Genomic DNA, 19698 nt, shown 5'->3' with positions numbered 1-19698 from the left:
ATGAAACTTTAGTGCTTGAGGTTAAAAAGAATCCTGATGAAGGAGTCTGGCTCTTTCCTCCCTGGTCTAGAAAACAGTTTCCCGTGAAGGACCAGGGACTGCAGATTTTCGGCTTCAGGGCCCCACGGCCTCCACCCCCGCCACGCAGCTCTGTGGCTGTGGCCTGAAAGCAGCTGCAGCTGCCGTGCACAAGGGGCGGCTCTGGGCAGGAAACCACTTGCGAGCTGCCCCGCGGCTGGGGCGTCCCACAGAAGGAGCAGTGGGTTCTGTCCCACTGTGCTGCCTGCCAGGGATTTCCACCATGAGGGTGAATCATGAGGGCTTCTCGTGGCCTGGTCTTACCTGCCTCTCTTGCATGCAGGCTTTTTTTCTTTTTTAAACAAGGAAAGAATAACTTTATTGTATTTATTTATTTACATATTTATATATATATATATTTATTTATTTATTTTTGAGACGGAGCCTAGCTCTGTCGCCAGACTGGAGTGCAGTGATGGGATCTCGGCTCACTGCAGCCTCCGCCTCCTGGGTTCAAGCGACTCTCCTGCCTCAGCCTCCCGAGCAGCTGAGACTACAGGCGCCTGCCACCGTGCCCAGCTAATTTTTGTATTTTTAGTAGAGATGGGGTTTCACCATGTTGGCCAGGATGGTCTCGATCTCTTGACCTTGTGATCCCCCCTCTCGGCCTCCCAAAGTGTTGGGATTACAGGCTTGAGTCATGTGCCCGGCCTATAAGCATTTATTATAAGCATTTATCTCCAACACCAAGGTTGCCATATTCAGTGATATAAACATTGGTTCTGGATGGTGGAAAATGTTATGGCCGTGGGATAAATTTATTGTTAAATTTATTCAGACCAGAGGGAAGGTGAAGCCTGTGTCTCCTTGCTCTCACCCACGGGAAATGGAGGGGAGGCTGCCAGGGAGGCTCCATGGGCACCTCCCTGGGGCCCTAGAGAGGTACGGCTGGTGGGAGGCAGTCATTTCCAGGCTGTGGTGTGAACCAAGATATTAGCATAGGCACCGTGTGAGGCTCAACTGTCTACCCAGGCAGTGGAAAAGGAGTTTTCAACAGAGACGCAGCAGACCTGGAGCTTTAAAAGATTTCAAGTCTCGGCTGGGCTCAGTGACTTATGCCTGTAATCCCAGCACTTTGGGAGACCAAGATGGGTGGATCACAAGGTCAGGAGTTTGAGACCAGCCTGGCCAATATGGTGAAACCCTGCCTCTACTAAAAATACAAAAATTAGTCCCAGCTACTCAGGAGGCTGAGGCAGGAGAATGGTGTGAACCCAGAAGGCAGAGTTTGCAGTGAGCAGAGAATGCACCATTGCACTCCAGACCGGGTGACAGAGTGAGACTCCATCTCAAAAAAAAAAAAAAAAAAAAAAAGATTTCAAGTCTCTATGATCCAAAACAGTGCTTTCCCAGCTACGTTTGCCACATTCATCCTTTCTGCAGTGTTCGTGGGACTGTCTCTGTAATGGCCACAGATCTGCTTCTGGAGGTTCTACCTTATTACATTGGTTTTTGTTTGTTTGATGGTTGATTTTTGTAACAACACCACTCTTTTTATTTTTATGGCTCTGTAATATGTATTTCATATTTGATAATGCAAATCTTCATATTTTTCCAAATTATTTTATCTATACTTTTACAAACATTTAAAAAGAATTCTTTTTTTTTTTTTAAGAGACAGGTTCTCACTCTGTCACCAAGGCTGGAGTGTAGAGGTGTGATCAGAGCTCAAGGCAGCCTCAACCTCCTGAGCTCAAGTAATGCTTCTGCCTCAGCCTCCCAAGTAGCTGAGACTATAGGCACACGCCACCACACCCAGCTAATTTTTTTATTTTTATTTTTTGTAGAGACAGGGTCTCCCTACATTACCCAGGCTGGTCTCAAACTCCTGGCCTTAAGTGATTCTCCTGCCTCAGCCTCCCCAAATGCTGGGATTATAGGCATGAGCCACTGTGCCTGGCCTTAAAATTAAATTAAATTTAAAACTTATTGCATGTAAAATTGCCATACTAACAATGTTATTTTGTTCTACATAAGATCCCAGTGTTTCATCATTTATTCAGGTTTTTCATCACTTTATTTATGTATTTGATGTGCTATAAATGTACTTGGTTTCAGGCTAAATGGGATAATTTAATGCATTCACATATTTTGTAAAGATCAAATCAGTGCACTTGGGATATCCACCACCTTAAACATTTGTCTTTTCTTTATTGCTAGAACCATTAAAATTCTTCTCTTCAAGCTATTTTGAAATATACAATAGATTATTGTAATCTATAGTAAACCTACCAAAAACTAGGTGTTATTTCTTCTTTCAAACTGTACATTTGTATCCACTAATCGACTTCTCTTCATTCCTACACCCCTTGCCCTTCCTGGTCTCCAGTAACCACTACTTTCTATCTTCATGAGATCTACTATTTTAGCTACTGTCTTTCTGTGCCTGGCTTGTTTCACTTAACATAATGGCCTCCAGTTCCATCCATGTTGCTGGAAACAACAGAATCTCATTCCTTTCTCTGGCTGAACCACATTCCATTGTGTATATGTGCCACCTTTTCTTCTTCCATTCTTCTGACCGTATTCCATTGTGTATATGTGCCACCTTTTCTTCTTCCATTCTTCTGTCAGTGGGCACTTAGGTTGATTCTCTGTTTTGGCTACTGTGGATAGTGCTGCAATAAACATGGGAGTGCAGAGATCTCCTCAATATCCTGATGTCCTTTCTTTTGGGTGTACACTCAGTAGTGGAGTAGATGGATTGTATGGTAGTTCTATTTCTAGTTTTTTGGGGAACCTCCTTGCTGTTCTCCATGGGGGCCTGTACTAACTTACATGCCCACCAACAGTGTCTGAGGTTCCCTTTTTTCTCTCCAGTATTTGTTACTGTCTGTTTTTAATAAAATCAATTTTAACTGGGGTGAGATGGTACCTCATTCCAGTTTCGATTTGCATTCCCATGATGATTAGTGATGTTAAGCATTATTTCATATACCTGCTGGCCATTTGTCTGTCTTGTCAAATGTCAAGAAATAGACATTTCTTGAGAAATCAAATTATTGGATTTTTTTCCTATAGAGTTGTTTGAGTTCCTTACGTACTGGGGTTGTTAATCCCTTGCCAAGTGATCAGTTTCCAAATATTTTCTCCCACTCTGTGGTCAACCTTTGTCTTCACTTTGTTGATTGTTTCCTTTGCTGTGCAGAAGTTTGATGTGATCCCATTTGTCGTGTTTTTTTAAATTTATTTTTTATTTTTATTTTTGAGATGGAGTTTCGTTCTGTTGCCTGAGCTGGAGTGCAATGGTATGATCTCGGCTCACTCCAACCTCCGCCTCCGGGGCTCAAGCGATTCTCCTGCCTCAGCCTCCCAAGTAGCTGGAATTACAGGCGCCTGGCACCATGCCCGGCTAATTTTTGTATTTCTAGTAGAGACAGGGTTTCGCCATGTTGGCCAGGCCGGTCTCGAACTCCTAACCTCAGGTGATCCACCCACCTTGGCCTCCCAACATTTGTCAATTTTTGCTTTGGTTCTTTGCGCTTTTGAAATCTTACCCCAAAAATCTTTGCCCAGACCAATGTTTTATAGCATGTCCCCCATGTTTTCTTGTAGTCATTTCATAGTTTCAGGTCTTACATTTAAGTCTTCAATTTTGATTTGACTTGCGTGTGTGCTGAGAGACAGGGGCCTAGTTTCTTCTGCATATAATTATTCAGTTTTTCCAGCATCACTTACTGAAGAGACAATCCTTCCCCCATTGTGTGTTCTTGGTGCCCTTGTTGAAAATCAGTTGGCTGTAAAGGCACAAATTTATATCTGGGTTCTCTATTCTGTTCTATTGGTCAATATGTCTGTTTTTATGCTGGTACCATGCTGACTCATTTACAATAGCTTTGTAGTAAATTTTGAAGTCAGGCAGATGCCTCCAGCATTGTTCTTTGTGCTCAGGATTGCTTTGGCGATTCAGAAGCTTTTGTGGTTCCATATACGTTTTAGGGTTTTTCACTTCTGTGAAGAATGTCATTGGCATTCTGATAGGAATTGCATCGACCCTGTAAATTGCCTTGGGCAGTGTTGTCATCTTAACAATATTAATTCTTCCATAGTCCTGGATAACTTCAGATAATCCATGAGCATGGAATATTTTTCCGCTTTATGGTGTCCTCTTTAATTTCTCTCATCAGTGTTTTATAGCTTTCTTTTTCTAGGTCTTTTACTTCTTTGCTTAAAGAAGTGATTCCTAGCTATTTTATATTCTTTGTAGCTATTGTAAACAGCATTACTTTCTTGGTTTCTTTTTCTGATTTTTCACTATAGACGTAAATAAATACTACTGACTTTTGTATGTTGATTTTATAACCCACAACTTTACTGAATTCACTTATCAGTTGTAAGAGTTTTTTTTTTTTTTTTTGGTGGAGCCTAGGTTTCTCTAGGTATAAAATCGTGTCATCTGCAAACAAGGCTAATTTTACTGTTTTCCTTTCCAAATTGGATTCCCTTTCTTTTTCCTGTCTGATATGCTCTGGCCAGAATTTCTAGTACTATGTTGAATAAGAGTAGTAAAAATGGGAATCCTTGCATTGTTCCAGATCTTAGGAAAAAGGCTTTCAACTCTTCCCTGTTCATCATGATGTGAGCTGTGGGTTTTCATTTATGGACTTTATGATTTTGAGGTATGTTCCTTCTATATCCAGTTTGATTAGGGTTTTCATCATAGAGGGATGTTGAATTTTATCAGATCTTTTTTGGTATTTATTGAAATGATTATATGGTTTTGGTCTTGGTTCTGCTAATGTGATGTATCATGTTTATTGACTTGCATATGTTGAACAATTATTGCATCCCTAGGATGAATCACAATTGTTTATGGTGAATGATCTTTTTAATGTGTTGTTAAATTCAGTTAGCTAGTGTTTTGTTGGGAACTTTTGCATTTATATTCATCAGTGATATTTGCCTATAATTTGGTTTTATTGTTTCCTTGTCTGGTTTTAGCATCAGGGTAATGCCATCCTTGCAGAATGCATTTGGAAGTATTCCCTTCTCTTCAGTCTTATTGAAGAGTTTGGGTGAAATTGACATTAGTCCTTTTCAAAAAAAATTTGTGGGCACATAGTAGATGTATATATTTATGGGGTACATGAGATGTTTTGATATAGGCATGCATTGCATAATAATCACATCAGGGAGAATGGTGTATCCACCACTGAAGCATTTATCCTTTACATTACAAACAATCCAATTAAATTCTTTAGTTATTTTTAAATGTACAATTAAATTATTATTCACTATAGTCATCCTGTTGTGGTATCAAACAGTAGGTCTTACTCATTCTTTCTAGCTATTTTTTTGTACCCATTAACCATCCCCATCTAGCTCCCACCCCCACACACCTCCCCACTACCCTTCTCAGCCACTGGTAACCATCTTTCTACTCTCTATCTCCATGAGTTCAATTGTTATGACTTTTAGGTCCGGGAAATAAATGAGAACATGAGACATTTGTCTTTCTGTGCCTGGTTTATTTCACATAAGATAATGATTTCCAGTTTTGATCATGTTGCAAATGACAGGCTCTCATTCTTTTTTTTATGGCTGAAGAGTATTCCTTTGTGTATATGTACTATATTTTCTTTATCCATTCATCTGTTGATGGACACTTAGGTGACTTCCAGATCTTGGCTATTGTGAACAGTGCTTCAGCAAATATGAGAGTGCAGATATCTCTTCAATGTACTGATTTCCTTTCTTTTAGGTACACACACAACAGTGGGATTGCTGGGTCATGTTACAGCTCTATTTTCAGTGTTTTTGAGGAAGCTACAAACTGTTCTCCATAGTGGTTATACTAATTTACATTCCCACCAACAGTATACGAGGGTTCCCTTTTCTCCACATCCTTGCCAGCATTTGTTATTGTGTGTCTTTTGGACATAGCTATTTTAACTGGAGTGAGACAGTATCTCATTGCAATTTTGATTTGCATTTCTCTGATAATCGATGATGTTGAACATCTTTTTGTGTGCCTGTTTGGTATTTGTAGGTCTTCTTTTTTTTTTTTTTTTTTCTGAGATGGAGTCTTGCTCTGTTGCCCAGGCTGGAGTGCAGTGGCAAGATCTCGGCTCAGTGCAAGCTCCACCTCCTGGGTTCACACCGTTCTCCTACCTCAGCCTCCCGAGTAGCTGGGACTACAGGTGCCCGCCACCATGCCTGGCTAATTTTCTGTATTTTTAGTAGAGATGGGGTTTCACCATGTTAGCCAGGATGGTCTTGATCTCCTGACCTCGTGATCCTCCCACCTCAGCCTCCCAAAGTGCTGGGATTACAGGTGTGAGCCACCACACCCACCCTGTCATTTGTATGTTTTCTTTTGAGAAACATCTATTCAAATCTTTGCTCATTTTTGGATTGGATTGTTCGATTTTTTTCCCTGTAGAGTTGAACTCCTTATATATGCTGGTTATTAATCACTTGTCAGATGGATAATTTTCAAACATTTCCTCCCATTCTGTAGGTGTCTCTTCATTTTGTTGATTGTTTCCTTTGCTGTGCAGAAGCTTTTTAGCTTGATGTGATGCCATTTGTCTATTTTTGCTTTGGCTGTCTGTGCTTTTGAGATCTTACCCAAAAAATCTTTGCCCAGACCAATGTCCTATACCATTTTCCCAATGTTTTCTTCTAGTAGTTTCCTAGTTTCAGGTCTTAGATTTAAACCTTTAATCCATTTTGATTTGATTTTTGTATATGGCAAGAGATAGGGGTCTAGTTTCACTTTTTAACATGGATATCCTGTTTTCCCAGCACTATTTATTGAAAAGACTGTTTTTTCCCCAATGTATGTTCTTGCCACCCTTGTTGAAAATTAGTTCACTCTAGGTGTTGGATTTGTTTTTGGATTCTCTATTCTGCTCCATTGGTCTATGTGTCTGTTTTTATGCCAGTACCACACTGCTTTGATAACCATAGCTCTGTAGTATAATTTGAAGTCAGGTATTATGATTCCTGCAGTTGTGTTCTTTTGCTTAGGATAGGTTTGGCTCTTCTGGGTCTTTTGTCATTCTATATAAATTTTAGGATTGTTTTTTTCTATTTCTGAGGAATGTCATTGGTATTTTGATATACATTGCATTGAATTTGTAGATTGCTTTGGGTTAGTATGGACATTTTAATAATATCAATTCTTCCAATCCATGAACATTGAATGTCTTTTTATTTTTTGATGTCCTCTTCAATTTCTTTCTTCTTTAAGTGTTTGATAAAACTCAGCAGTGAAGTCATCACGTCCTGGGCTTTTCTTTGATAGGAGACTTTTTATTTTGGCTTCAATCTTGTTACTCATTATGGGTTTATTGAGATTTTATACATTCTATATAGTTCAATCTTGGTAAGTTGTATGTGTCCCTAAAGTTATCCACTTCTAAGTTTTCTAATTACTTGACATATAATTGTTCACAGTAGTATCTAATGATAGCTTTTATTTCTGTGGTCTCAGTTGTTATGTCTCCTTTTTCATTTCTGACGTTATTTATTTGGATTTTCTCTCTTTTTCTTAGCCTAGACAAAATTTTGTTGATTTTGTTTATCTTTTCAAATAACTACCTTTTTATTTCATTGATCTTCTCTATTTTTTTTTTAAGTTTCATTTACTTCTGCTGTAATCTTTCTTTGCTTTTTTTCCTTATACTAACTTTGGGTTGGCTTTGTTCTTGCTTTCCTCATTCCTTAAGGTGCATTGTCAGGCTGTTTATTGAAAGTCTTTCTACTTTTGCGATGTATGTGTTTATTGCTATAAATGTTCCCCTTAGCACTGCTTGTGCTGCATCCCATAGATTTAGGTATGTTATATTTCCATTGGCACTTGTTTCAAGGAATTTTTAAGTTTTCTTCTTAATTTCTTCATTGATCTATTTGTTATTCAGAAGCTTGTTGCTTGGTTTCCATGAGTTTGTGACATTGCTGAGGTTCTTCATGTTACTGATTTCTAGTTTTATTCCATTGTGATCAGAAAAAAATACTTGATATGATTTCTACTCTGTTCAGACTTCTTTTGTGGTCTAAGATATGGTCTATCCTGGAGAATGTTTTATGTTCTGATGAAAAGAATGTGTATTCTGTAACAGTTGGGTGAAATGTTCTGTAAATGTCAGTTAAACTTATTAGGTCTAGAGTGTAGTTTAACTCTGATGGTTCCTTTTTGATTTTCTGTCTGGATGATCTGTGCATTACTGAAAGCGGGGCATTGAAGTACCCTACTACTATTGTAATGTCATCTGTCTCTCCCTTTAGATCTATTATTGTTTGCTTTACATACTTGGGAGTTCTGGTGTTGGATGCATAGGTATTTATAATCATTATATCCTCTTGAGGAATTGACTTCTTTATGATTAAATATTTACCTTCTCTGTCTCTTTTTATAGGTTTTGATTTGTAGTCTATTTTATCTGATATAATTATAGCTATCTTGCCTTTCTTGTTTTTGGTTTCTAGTTGCATGGAATATGTTTTTCCATACCTTCACTTTCAGTCTGTGTGTGCCTTTATAGATGAAGTGGGTTTCTTGTAGCAACATATAGCTGGTTTGAGACCAGCCTGGGCAACATGGTGAAATCTATAAATAAATCTATAAATCTATAAAACATACAAAAATTATCTGGGCATGGTGATGTGTACCCATAGTCCCAGCTACATGGGAGACTGAGGTGGGTCAATCACCTGAGTCTGGGAGGTTGAGGCTGCAGTGAGCTGTGATCACACCATTGCACTCCAGACTGGGTGATAGAGTGAGACCGTGTCTCAAAACCAACCAACCAAACAAAAAGCCCAAACATATAGTTGGGTCTTATTTATTTGTCCATTCAGCCACTCTATGCCTTGTAACTGGAGTATTCAGTCCATTTACATTCAGTGTCATTATTGATAAGTAAGGACTTACTACTGCCATTTTGTTGCTTGTTTTCTGGTTATTTTGTAGCTCCTCCCTTCCTTTCTTCCTGTCTTCCTTTTTAGTTAAATGGTTTTCACTGGTAGGATGTTTTAATTTGTTATTTATTTTTAGTGAGTCTATTATAGGTTTTTGCATTATGGTTTTCATGAGGCTTACACAAAACATCTTACAGTTATTTTAGAGATGACAAGTTATTTTAAAGAGATGACAACTTTTCTTAAATCACAAGGAAAATAATAGAAACAAACAAAAAATGAAGTCTACATTTTAGGTCTACCCCCTCCCCAGCTGGCTTTTAGTTGTCTCAACTTATTTATTTTTATACTGCTTATGTCTTCATAGGTTGCTGTAGCTATTGTTGTTTTTGATAGATTTTTCTTTTGAGCTTCATACTAGAGTTATGAGTGGATTTCACACAACAGTTGCTGTATTAGAGTTCTGGGTTTGTCCATGTACTTAATCTTACCAGTGGGTTTTCTATCTTCAGTTATTTTCCCAGTAGTTTTTTTTTTTTTCTTTCAAATTGAAAAACTCTCTTTAGCATTTCTTGTAAGACTGGCCTGGTGCTAGTGAATTATTTCAACTTTTTTGGGGGAAAGTCTTTATCTCTCCTTCATACTTGAAGGATAACTTTGCTACATAGAGTATTCTTGGATGGAAGTGTTTTCTCTTTCAGCACTTTGAAAATGTCATTGCACTCCATCTAGGTCTGTGTGGTTTCTGTTGGGAATGTTATTGACAAATGAATTGGAACTCCTTTATATATTATTTGCTTCTTTTCTCTTGCTGGTATTAGAATTCTCTTTGTCCTTGAACTTTGAGAGTTTGATTACCGTATGCCTTGGGGAAATCTTATTTGGGTTAAATCAGTTTGGTGTTCTCTGACCTTTCTGTACCTGAATACTTATATCTTTCTCGAGTTGTGGAAAATTTTCCGTTATTATTTATTCAACTAAGTTTCTACCCCTTGCTCTTGCTCAACCCCCTGTCTAACACCAGTAATTATTAGATTTGGTCTCTTGAGGTCATTTGCTATATCTTGTAGGAGATCTGTGTTTATTTTTTTCTTGTGTTCTCCTCTGTGTATTTTCAAATAGTCTGTCTTCCAGCTTACTGATTCTTTCTTCTGCTTAGTCCATTCTGCTATTGAGAGACTAATTTTTTTTAGTTCAGCAAATGTGTTTCTCGGTTCCAAGATTTCTGTTTTATTTTTAAATTTTAAACTCTTTGTTAAATTACTCTGATAAAATTTTGAACTTCTTTTCTGTATTATCTTGGAGATGACTGAATTTCCTTAAAACTACTCTTTTGACTTTTTGGTCGGAAAGCTGGCATATGGATCTCTCATTAGGGTCAGTTTTTGTTTCTTTTATTTCATTTTGTCTTTGCTTTGTCCATTTGAGGAGATCATGGCTCCTTCTTTACTGTTGTTTCTTGTGGGTGAACATCTATGTCTTTGCATTGAAGGACTGGTTATTTATTCCAGTCTTCTCTACCCAGCTTTATTTTGTTATTATTGAATATATTTGCTTAGAGGTTCCTTACCACTAAACTACTGCATCCCTTATGGCTTCAAGAGGTGCCCTAAACCCAGTTTTGCCTCAGCTCTAGCAAAGGATTAGAACACTGCTGTTTCTGGATGGGAGAGGTCCCGAAAGGGATATCCCAGCAGTGTGGGAAGCTGGCTTAGGGGTTTGTGCCCAGGAGGCTTGTGGGACAAACTTCCTACAGCCTGGTGCTGCTGAACAGCCACTCTGGTTTGGCAACTCCTGTGACTGAATTACAGAACAAAGTTTCCGGGACTGAGTTACAGAGCAGAGTTTCCAGGGCTGGGTGTGGGAATCCTGCTTGTCTCCTTTGTCTCTGGCTGTCCTCAGGGATATTTCTCCCTTCGGGCACTCATGATGCTTCCTGTGGGTTAAGAGAGGGACAGATCTCCTGCTAGCGAACCCAAGATGGTGGGGAAGCTATTTGTCTACATCAATTTCACCTTTTCCAATGTAGAAACAGTGAGATGGGGGAAATGTTCATGTGCTTGGTACTGGGCAGAATAGGAAGAGGGGTGTCACGGATGAGGAAGTCCAATTCTCCTACCATCTGCTCACAGCTTTTTCACTTCTCTGTGGCCCCAGGAATGGTTTTATTGTTGTATTTGATTTCTGGGATATTTCTGGTGAGAATCTCAGCACTATATATTTGTTTTAGGCTTTGTGGGTTTGGAGAGGAGTGAATCCAGCTTGTTTCTATGCTACCATCTTGGAACTCAAGTCCTTTTATACAGGTTCTTTAAAAAGTTGTGGAATCCACAACTTTTCCTCCAGGGATAGCAAATGCCCTCTAACTATTGTTCAAGTTTCCATAAATTGGCAGTGCCCCCTGGGATCCTGTGATGAGACGAGATGTCATAACCGATTAGCAATGTCTGCCAAGAGTGTGAGTGGTGCAGGCAGTGGTATGTGTGCTGAGGATTTGCCATCTGGGCTCAACTGCTTCAGATCTCTGAGTCTGATCCTGTCAACCTAACTAAATAACTTTCAAGACCAAGAAGAATGGGCCTTATGAGACAAGACTGATATAATGAGATTGAATTTCGAAAAACATGCCTGAACTTTGGGGGGAATTAAATGAGTACAGTTCCTTTACACAGGCGGCTTTGGAAGGCTTTAGTCTTGTGCCAGTGAGGCTAGCTTTGCTTGGACATTTTTGGAGTGCTCTTTTAGAATTGCTGATTAACAATGGACCACAAAAAACATGGTTTTCAATCATTTATGGTCTCATCTCACTTTTTGCTTCATATGCCATTACCCTGCCTTATCATTGCTGTTCTCTGGGCTTGATCCCATTTAACTCTTGTTTGTATCCTGAATCAGATCTGTCCTAACAAAACGACGATGTATCTCCTCTGAAAGTGCCAAGAAGAACTTGCAGGCCCTGAAGGCCACACGGAAAAGGAAATTCCCAACATCTAAACACAGGGAGCATCACTAGAAGGGTGAGTGCCTTCCCAAGTAGTCCTGGTAAGGAGGAGACTCATCTGCTGCTGCACCATGGGTGTTGGTTTGAAGCCAGTTCTGTTACTCTCAATCTGTGCCTGGGCCGCCTCTAAAGAGCCACACATCACCCACACCTGGTGGTCCTCTTGCTGACCACTGGATCTTGCTAAAGTCGTTTTCACGTACATTGATTTTGTCTCCTTAGTCCTCCACGGGAGCCAGGTGGATGCACTGGCGCAGCCTCCCCTGCTGCCCGACTCTGTGCCTGTGAGCCTGGGGTCTTTGTCAGTTACCGGCTGCTCCTCATTCTACCTGAGGCCAGACTCCACTCCTGGAACTGGGGCTGCAGCTTTTCTCTGGAGGATCCCATCCCTTGTTCCTCAGCTCCAGCCCTGAGAGTCATCTGTGCTCATGCAGCAGTCCCAGGTTAGAGACCTGCTTCCCCTTAGGCCCAGCCCCACCAGAGGAGCCCCTGCAGCTGCTTCCAGTGGCCTGGGCTGCAAATCCTGAATACCTATTTGTTCAGACTACTAACGTCTCTGCCCATGGAAAAGACCAAAGCAATCTCATGGCTGATTTTCTTCCTGGGCTGGTTCCATATGCCAGGGCCCCTGGCTTTTCTTTAGCTGATTCTGATTCATGGAAAAGGGTGAAAGGAATTTCTCCAGGCACTTTTGGAAGGAGCCCCAGCTGTGGAAACCTTCCCTGAACAACCAGACCACCAGCAAGACCTCACATGGCCTGCAGTGCTGGAGGAGCAAACGGCCTGGTGGTGGCACCCCCTGAGGTGTGCCCCGGGGCAGGACACAGAATGGTGCAATATATTATTACCGAGGCCAGGCTCAATTTTCCTTTTAATTTTTTCCCACTGGATAGAAAAATCCCTTTCTTTGTATTTGGAAGGCTTAACTTTAATCTCATGTTCCCCTTTTAGCTAATGATGTGGTACACCTTGCAAGAAACAGAAGTTCATATGAATTCTTCAGCGTCTGAGTAGGGGAGAGCTGGATTTTAAAGGAAATTTGTAAATGATTTTTATCATTAATTGAAATTTCATTCCTAGATGCTCTTCGTTGTCTTTTTGCTCCTCTTTGTCACACAGACATACACAACCAGGCCATGGCTACTATTCAGAAGCCGCCTTGCCTGGAGTATCTCAAAGCAGCATTTGACCCTTGCGGAGCGTTCCGTGCATGAGTCCTGCATCCAGACACCTGCCTTGTGCTTTCCTCAAACGTACTCATTTAATCCTCAGGAGAGTCCCACGAGGTAAGCAGCTTTAGCATTCCTGTTTTACAGATGGAAAAACTGAGGCACAGACCAGCTGTCACATTTCCAGGCTGTCTGGGGCCAGAGTCTGTGCCCTGACCCCCGTGCCACGGAGCTCTGGTGAGCCCTGCATCCCCCGCTGCTGCCTCACACACTTCGATTTCTCCTCCACAGCTTTCTCTCAGCTACTCCAGGGTCCCAACCCCATTTCTGTCTTCTTTCTGCAGTTGGAAATGGTCATTGTTTCACGAATGCAGGGCTTTCACACCAGGTATTTAGAAGCCCTTAATGAAGGAATCCATTCCAGAAGATAACACATATGGGCTTTTCTGGTAGAACAGAAAGAATTATTTAGTGGTCAGAGAGAAACTTTTGAAATGGTCTTGACTTTCAGAGCTTGAAAAATGACAACGAAAAGAAGCAGACTTAATGAAATGGCCTTTTAAAACACAGGGCTTGGGGAGGCGCTGAAGTCTGATGCAGAGACCAAGCTCAGACGAGGGCAGTCCGCCTGTCACTGTGTTCTTCTAGAATTTCAGCTCCTGGGGGCAGGAGTTCTGCCTGTTCCTGCTGTATGGGCACAGAACAGTGCCTGACACATCTTCCTGATCCCCTGCGATGGCTGGGCACCATGCTGGGCAATGGAAGGGCAGTGGCCCATGAGAGTGCTGGAGTTCCTACACTCACAGAGGCTAGGACTAGAGGGAGAACAGTCTGTTCTGGTCTGGACCTCAGACTTTGGATAAATATTACGGTTTAGGGAAGACTTTTAAAATGGGTGGGATTTCTGCCCAGCCGTGGCCACACCTCCTCTAAGGTCCCTCAAAGGCTTGTGCTACAAGGTCTGAGTGGGGCTATCGGGCTTTGGAGGTCACTCACCCCACCAAGGCCTCAGGGGTCCTTCATTCATCCGGCTGCTGGTCCCACCTGGGAGTGGTGCACGTTTGAGTTATGGACCCCCAAACACCTAGAAACAAATAATGTGTTCATTTCTTTTCACATTTGTTTAGAGAACAAGAGGCTAATTACCACAGTAGCATAAAGGTCAATTAACTATCCACATAATCAGGTTCACCAGGAGCTGCCCTTCTGTCCTCCGTGCCTGTGGACACCTTGCGGGTGGACGGCATTGGAAGCATTTGTCGGATCCACTGTGCTTCCCGGGCTCCTGAGCCAGGAGGGGCTGTGTACAGTGTTGCCCGCACCGTGTCTTCTAATGAAGCCTTTTGTTTTACGGTAGCTGCTGGCAGGAAAGCAGAGGGTGGCAAGTCGTCTCCCACCTCCTTAGTGAATGTTTCCACTGCTGTGACTCCATTTGGATAACAGTTGATTTTCCGTGGACGTTCATACACTCTCCATTCTGGGCAGAAGCAGTGAGGTCTCTGACCATTTCATCTGTGCAGTCAAATCCCACCTTTCCATAAAGGTGCCTTCCCCACCCCTGTTCTCTCTGATGTGTGCGGCCAGTCCTAGGAAAGCATTTAAGGCTTTCAGCTGTATCAAGGTTGCCTGTGTCCAGCCTGAGCCCAGTGCCTGGCACCCAGCAGGTGCTCTGTAAATCTTTGCCGATGGAGGAAGGCAGGAGGAGGCTTGGCTTCCGCTGTGCATCTGGCCACATCCAGGAGAGAGGAGGATTTTCCTGTCTTGGGTCATGCTGAAGTTCCCCTGGCATGAGAGGCTCGCGCCCAGGCCAGTCATCACCTCTGCCCACCTTCTTTTATCAGATAAGTCGAAGACTGTAGTTGGTGAGGTGAGACTTCAGTGTCCTCTGGGTTATCAGGGAATAAGGACGAGCTCTCTCAGAGAACTGAAGTTTCGATTGGCCTCCCTGCAGATGAAGCCTGGCTCTCAGGCAGGTTGAGGGAATTTCGTCACCAGTAGCAGCAGCCCTTTGGCCCCAGTGACCCCTGGTATCCCTGTTCAGTGTGCTGTGTGTCCACCTGTACTTTGGATCTTTCCGTGGTGCCAGCCTGATCTTTTACTTTCATGCAGCTGTTCCACAGCAGGGGCAACAAAACACAACACCACAGCACAGCATATCTCAAAACACCACATCTCACTGCATGACACCACATGTCACCTCACAGCACCACACCTCCACTGCACATCTCATCTCACCTTACAACACTGAACATCACCACACATCACCACCACATCACACCTTATACCACCACACTTCACCTCACAACACCACACCTCACCTCAAAACACATCACATCTCTCAACAGCACACCTCACCTCACAACACCACAGCACTTACCACACAAGACCATGTCACACTGCATGATACCACACACCACATCACACCTCAAAACACCATACCCCCCACTGCGCACCACACCTCACCTCACAACACCACATCATTCATCACAACAGTATACCTCACCTCGACAACACAACACCCACCACACAAGACCATATCACACTGCACAACACCACACATCACCACACAACCCCACACCTCACAGCACCACACATCACCACACAATACCACAACCCCACTGCACAACACCTCTCCTCACAGCACCACACTTTGCTACACAACAACTCCCACCTCACACCCACCACACGACACCACACCTCAAAAAAACACACCACAGAATACCACACCTCACCCCACAACACCCATGACACACACGCTGCATAATGCTTCATAACACCACACCTCACCTCACAGCACATCACCTTACAATACCACACATCACCTGAGAATACCGCACCTCACCTCACAATAGCACAACCCTAGCAAACAATACAATACCTCACCACATAACACCACACCTCACCTCATAGCACCACACTTTACAACACAACACCTCCCCACACAAAACTGTATCCTCCACCAGATAATATCACATCACTCTGCACAACACCAAACCTTACCACATAACACACACCTCATCTCACAATGCCACACTTCACCACACAACACCTTATCTCGCAATACCACACTTCACCTCAGAACACCACACCTCACCCACACTACCACAGCCCCCACCACATACCATATCTCACTGCACAACACCTCACCTTACAACACCACACCTCATTTTACAACAATACACCTTACCTCACAACACCATGCCTCACATCACAATACCACATTTCACTTCATAGTACCACACACTCACCACACAGCACCATATCTCATCTCACAATATCACATCTCACCTTACAATACCACACTCCTACCACACCTCAGCTTACCTCAGAATACCACAACTCACCACACAATACCACACTTCCCACCACACATCTCACTTCATAACACCACCCCCTTACCACACAATACCACACCTCACCACACACCACATCCTTCCCCCTACAACACCACACCTTACCTCACAACGCCATACCCCTCACCACTTAACACCACACCTCACTGCACACCATGCTTGTCACCAGAAAATACCACATCCCATATTGCCTCACAACATGACACCCCTCACCACACACCACAACTCACCACACTATACCTTATTGCCCACCTCACAGCACCACACCCTGCATCTCACAATACCACACCACATCACACGTCACATCATACTGCACAATACCTCAACTTATAACACCACATCTCATCACACAACACCACACCTCACCTCACAATACCACATCTTTCATCTTAAAATACCACACCTCATCTCACAAGACCACACCATACCACACAGCGCCACAACAACACACAATACCACACAGCACCACTTCACACTCACCCACCCACTCCAACTCAATTTCAACCCAGTAGTACTTTACCTGTGAATAAATGCTGGAACCACCAGGGTCCCCCAGAAGGCAGTCATAACAATCTACCCAGCTGGAAGAAGAAACAAATGTTTGTTTGGAAAATTTACATCCGCTCCTTCATACTACTCCTTCAAACCGGATAAAAGAGAACTCTGTATAATATACACAGAAACTCCTGTTACTGGCAGAATCTTAAAATATTTATACAGCATACAAACAATACCAAGGAATTTCCTACAAGCTATATATTGACTTCATAAACACAAGGCCATTATGTATTTGTCTTAATTATACACAACAAGTTATTGATTACAGTACAGTAAAATCTGAAGGCAAAAATCACAAGACCAACACTTCTATATACACTATGCTGTTGCAAATGGCTACTGCGATAAACTAGGAGATCAACACATGGCACTGTTAATCTCAGAGGCTGAAGACGCATGGACTTTGGGAACCTGAGGCCTCTCTGTGTGGCTGGAGAAGGAGTTATCTCAGCCTGGTGGGTGTGATGGGTGTATCCCACTGTCCACATAGCAAGGCACTCACCTGGTGGGCCATGTTGCCGGGAGACCCTGAAGCACCTGGGTAAGCTGCTGTGTCCCCAGCCTTGGCCACTTCCCATGTGCCAGTGAGTGATGTTCAGGGTTTGTATTAATCAGGGTTCTCTAGAGGGACAGTACTAATGGAATATATATATATATATAAATAACATGTGTGTATACACACACACACACGTAAAGGGGAGTTTACTAAGTATTAACTCACACAATCATAAGGTCCCACAATAGGCCATCTGCAGGCTGAAGAGAAAGGAGAGCCAGTCCAAGTTCCAAAACTGAAGAACTTGGACTTTGATGTTCGAGGGCAGGAAGCGTCCAGCACAGGAGAAGGATGTGGGCTGGGAGGCTGGACCAATCTCTCTTTTCACATTTTTCTGCCTGTCTGACTTATAGTCTAACCTCACTGACAGCTGACTAGATTGTGCCCACCCAGATTAAGGGTGGGTCTGTCTTTCCCAGTCCACTCACTCAAATGTTAATCTCCTTTTTTGAACACCCTCACAGACACACTCAGGATCCATACTTTGTATCCTTCAATCCAATCAAGTTGACACGGTGTTAACTATCTCAGGGTTCCTCACAGGAATGTGGTGTTCCTTGCCCTTCCTCTCTCTGCTCTGCTCCCACCTCGAGCCAACATTGTGTCCCTCAGTACCATTTCTATTTCAGATTCCAGTATCTTTCAAAATAAAAAGAAAGTAAATGGTGCTTCTTCCCACAAAATGTTTGTCCATTTCCAAGGTACATGTTTATTTTAATGCCATTTATCTCTGGGAATAAAGGATAACCCCCAACCAGCCGAGTGGATAAAAACCAAAAATGTTCTGTCTTGGTCCATTTATGCTGCTGTAGCAGAATACCTGGGCTGAGTAATTTATAATGTATAGAAATGTATTTGATTAATAGTTCTGGAGGCTGGGAAGTCCAAGAGCATGGTGCCAGCATCTGGTGAGGGCCTTTGTGCTGCGTCATCCCATGGTGGAAAGCAGAAGGGCAAAAGAGGGCAACAGCGAGAGAGGGCAAGGAGGGTTGAAGTTCCTTTTATAACAAACTTACTCCCACAATAATGACACTAATCCCTTCATGAAGACAGAGTCCTCATGGCCTAAACACCTCCCATTGAGCCCTATCTTCCAACACTGTTGCACTGGGAATTAAATTTCCAGCACATGAACTTTGAGGGACACATTGAAACCACAGCACCTTCCTAGTCTCAAGTCCAACTTACTAAGTGATCTTACATATGCTACATGTCATTTATAGGCTCTTAGATTCTGGACAACAGGGTCCTTATGTTGTCTTTGTTAATTTTCAAAGTAAGGCTCAAACACATCTGTTATTACAATAGGTTCTAGAGGAAAGTGGATTGACTATGATAGATTGTCTTCATCAATAACTGAGAGGCAGGAGGACATATGTACATGTGGATGAGTCTAGTTCAGCATTGTCCATGTGACAGCTGGCCCCTCTCTGATCATGCTCCTTGAGCATGAGAACTTTGGCAAAGGAGCCATACTGACATTCCCACTGGGAAGAAAAAGACTGCGTGGCCAGCCAGGAGAGGCAGCATGCAGAAGAGACCTGACGTGGTCCTACCTCCAGGGGCTGGAGCCCTTCAGTCATCACCTGAGGTCTTTCAGTGCAACCCTGAAGTGACGTTCCTCCAGAACTCATGTCCACACCCCGCCCTTCATCTGGCTGTGGGTGCCACAGCCACTGCCCCTGCTCTCCAGGCAGGTGGTACACACCTCTTCCCAGCTCCAGTCCCTCTAGAGAAGTTCAGAGGCTTCAGGTTGGTGGCTTGAAATTGGCCGTGATGGGATCATTTTCACCATGGAAATTGGCAAATGCTACAAATCAGGGCTCTATTCTTTTCAAAGAGCATGTTGTTGAAAATTTACTAGCTCATTACTGAATCCATTTGTCTATCTTTCCTACTGTTCAACCATTTCACCATCTGACCATCTATTTACCTCAACCATTAAGGCAAGATGAATCCATTTGGAAATGACCAGGTCAACCAAGGAATTAGATGTAGCAAAACCTTGCCGACACATGTAAATGACTCAAGCAGAATCTCACTTGATTTTAATGATTTTTGAATTTTCCATTTATTTACAGATGTCTCATCCACACTTAAATGGGTGTACATGTTTAG

Source organism: Macaca mulatta, chromosome 4, assembly GCF_049350105.2.
Source record: "Macaca mulatta isolate MMU2019108-1 chromosome 4, T2T-MMU8v2.0, whole genome shotgun sequence".
Classification (NCBI taxonomy): domain Eukaryota; kingdom Metazoa; phylum Chordata; class Mammalia; order Primates; family Cercopithecidae; genus Macaca; species Macaca mulatta.
Note: the sequence above shows the minus strand (reverse complement) of the source record.